The sequence below is a fragment of the Poecilia formosa genome, unplaced genomic scaffold (genome assembly GCF_000485575.1).
Source record: "Poecilia formosa unplaced genomic scaffold, Poecilia_formosa-5.1.2 Scaffold369, whole genome shotgun sequence".
NCBI lineage: Eukaryota > Metazoa > Chordata > Actinopteri > Cyprinodontiformes > Poeciliidae > Poecilia > Poecilia formosa.
Genome location: NW_006800308.1, coordinates 260,991 through 264,843, shown reverse-complemented (window position 1 = coordinate 264,843; position 3,853 = coordinate 260,991).

Genomic DNA, 3,853 nt, shown 5'->3' with positions numbered 1-3,853 from the left:
TCAAACATTTTAAATTAAAAAAATATTTTGGGAGCCAAAGAGAAAAAAAATGTATTCTTGTTTTTTGTTTTGTTTTGTTTTCTTATATATCAATCCCACCATTGTCCAGCTTATTTGGGCTTCAACGGCATTTGAATTTACCAGATTTTGTTTTGCTATTTTTAAATGTGCTACACAAGTGGAATACCTTGTTCTATGCTATTCTATGCAGATGCTCTGTCTGCACTGGTGAAGATTTGCTTACCTTGGTGAGCTGAATGCTTACAGACTGAGATGGCAGAGGAATTGGGCTCAGTTTCTTATTTAACAAATAATTAAAAAACAACTTGGGGCATCAAAGACTGAGTTGTAAAGGCAGCCATTAGACAGTTGTGTGACAAAGTTCAGCTTACAGATTAGTTCTGTTTTTATTTTGTCTCCAATAAATAAATGTTCAACACCATCAAGCTAATTTTAAAGTCGGGTAACCTGAGTGAAAATAAAATGCAGTTTTCAAATGAGTTAATATTTACAGGGGGAAAGATGATATAAACCAATGGGACCCTTTGTCAAAAAACTAATCATCCCAGATTATTAAGTTGTGAGTAAAACTGCGATTGACAATGTCTTTATGGACGGCTGGGTTTGCTCACTAGCCACACCCTGGCCTGATTATTGCTTGACCTGTAGAATAAAAAAAAATATTTAAATAGAGCCAGTCTGATAATATCAATAAGATAAAACATCTTAAAGTATCACATCACACCCTTATCTAAAAATATAAGGGAGAGTCAATATCCCCAAATCAAGAAAGCATTGAAAAGCATTGAGTAGTAGTGAACCTATCCAGGAGTGGTTGGCCTTTTAAAATGATTCCCTAGAGCTTGACAATTCATCAAGGAGGGCACAAAAGAACCCAGATCAACATCTCAACACTGCATTCTCAACAGAATGTTTTTCCAAAAATGTCACTCAATTCAAGTCACTGTACTTATCCCAAAGGGAAATCAAAATGTTGTAGAGCACATCATCCAACTACCTTCAAAACGTTGTTGCAGATGGCGATGCTGTGGCCAGGAAGGCTCTCCAATAGCAGTCAGTGTTGCAACGAGTCTGAAGAGGCCTCTCAGTGAAAACTACCGGGATATTTCAGAAACGGAACATTTCAAACCTGGTGGTCGCAGTATGATGAACTGTGGCTCACACTGATGGAAACGTGTGAACTGGGACAACCTGCTTTAGTTGGCAGGGCCATAAGTTCACAGCTGGACGACGATCCAGGTCATCACCAGCAGATGCCATTTTAAATAGCTCAAATAATGAAATATGTTTTTATTTATTTTTAATGTGACCTGTATTTAATTATTTAAATAATAATAACTCATAAGTTTATTTGTGTAGTACATTTCAGCATCGGTGCAGTTCAAAGTTCTTTACATGATAAAAACATAATACACTAACTTATTATGAAACAAGCAATAAACATATTTTCTCAATGGCCATCATAAAAAATCATCAATATTCAAATATACATACAATATATTGACCCATATTATAGTTACTGTTAATCAAACGGATAGTTTTTATCCCTTAATTTAAATAAAGACCTTAAGTATGGCCTAGTCAAAGTTCAGACTAAGAAAAGTTAAGAACAGTCTTAGTCTGTTGCAATAAACAGTCTGAAACTTTTAAATGTGACAATCCTCTCTCCCTCTCCAAAAAACCAAGATATAATCAGTATGATAACATACTTTTTCAGAGAGACAATAGCTTAATACTTTCATAAAACACATGGCGTCATTGTTTTATATTCCATATATCTCTTTTTTTTTCCACCCTCCCTGTGGAAATCCTTTTGCTGTTAAAAGACATTTGGGACTTTCTAGATATGGGGGTAAGCAGAGATGTGTTAATATTGTGACTGATCTGTTTTTTCTTTTAGGCTATGAAAACATTTTTTAAGGAAGTAAAAAAAAAACAATCTGCATTATACAGGGTTACAGAGGAACATGAAGACAATGTTAAAATGCAGTTAACTTGTCTTGCTAATCGCCTTTGGTCCCGTCGTCAGACATCTTGATGCTTCTGTAAACACAAAATAGAAACATCGCTATGAACCAGGTTCCACATTGCTTGCAAAGTGGACTAAAAAGACCTTTTCCTGTTATTTAAATAATAAATTACATTTAAATAACTTCCAAACAACATTTTAAGAAAGCAGATCAGAAAGCCAGTCTGCATTATTGATTGGCAGAACTGGGTCAACTGATTAATTGTGATTAAATCACACTGATCACAATGATTAATGTGATCCTTATCGCATTAATTGTTACAGCCACAACAATGGCCACATGTTTGTATCATCTCCTACTCTACAGCCACACACTTATCAAACAGTTGAATAAATGAAAACAAAGAAACACCCCATGAGAGACTTTCACCTGCATCTGTCGGTAGATCCAGTTCAGATGGTGTTTGATGTTGGTGTAGACGCCTGGTTTATTCTGTCCGTTGCAGTGTTCCCCCCACACACCATCACCTAAGAGCCACCACAGTCCATCCATCTGGGCCACCAGGGGGCCGCTGCTGTCCTGCTGAAGTTCACGCAAATCATAAACAATCACTGTGATCCGGATGCGCAACACAAAGACTCAGACTGATATGATTTTTTTTTTTTTTCAAAAAAATGTTCTTTGAGGGATTTATTTTTATCAATGAAGAGGACTGAATAGTTGCAGTGATGTGACATCATGGTCAGCTGAGCTCTAACTGAACATGCCTTGTAGGGCTGTGCTGTATAAGTGTTTTGTTATAATACACAAAAAGGTGTTTATTTTAATCTGCTGCCATGTGTGCCGGATAATGTGGGACTTGTCCAACTGTGCCTTAAAGCAAATTACATAAGAGCATAAAAATGCTTTAAATTCCTCCTTGAACAGAAACCTATCTGTTTGCGGTTGAAAAAGCAGGCAGTCATTTGTCTGGGCGCTCTCTCTTTTACAGCATCAGGTGAGTTTATTATCGATACGATCTCAGGAAATGCACCGCTGATGCCTGAACACAAGGCAGCGACTGTGTGGCTTTGCTCAGGGCAAAGTTATGCAGCAAACTCTGTCAGGTGTTTGTGATACATGTGCATCATGTTGCTGGTGAGTTGCTCTTACATGGCACACGCCGGTTCCTGGTTCTGACTCTGCGGCGCAGAGCATATCCTGCGATATCCTGCCGCTGTACGCCTTGGAGCTGTTGCACTCCGCAGAGGGGATGAGTGACACCGCAGCCTCCATCAGGTACAGAGAACCAGAATCTGAAAGAGGAACCAAACAGGTGAGCTACTCATCCCTGCTTTTCCTCTCTGAGCGTATCGCTCCTCAAAGACGTTTTAGGTCCTGAACTTTGGCGCCATCTAGTGGACAGCTTTGATTATTAGAACCTCTGTCTCACCTTCGTTTGTTGCGGAGCCGAAGTACGTCACCAAGCTCTCCTCGGGCTCAGTGATGTTTAGACCAGCATTGGGGAGACACACGGGTCTGACTTTGCTGGAAGCTGCAGCAGGAAGATGCTCAGTTTTAGGTTTAACAGAGAAAACATTCGTGCTGCGTTGATCAGAGTGACTCTTTAGTGTTGGCTTTCTAAGAAGCGAATGAAATGAAATGAAATGAAATGAAATTTTATTCGAACATGATACAAATATAAAAATAAAATAGTGCACAGTAACAAGAAGTGCACTAATCTAAAATGCTCCGTCTGGAGCCACATTTCAACCACAACCTTTGATTTATCTTATAGATTTACTGGAAGACGATTACAAAGTGAAGGAAATGGAGATGGTTTTCAAAAGTTTTGCAAATAAAAAGTGTGGTGTGCCCAGGGG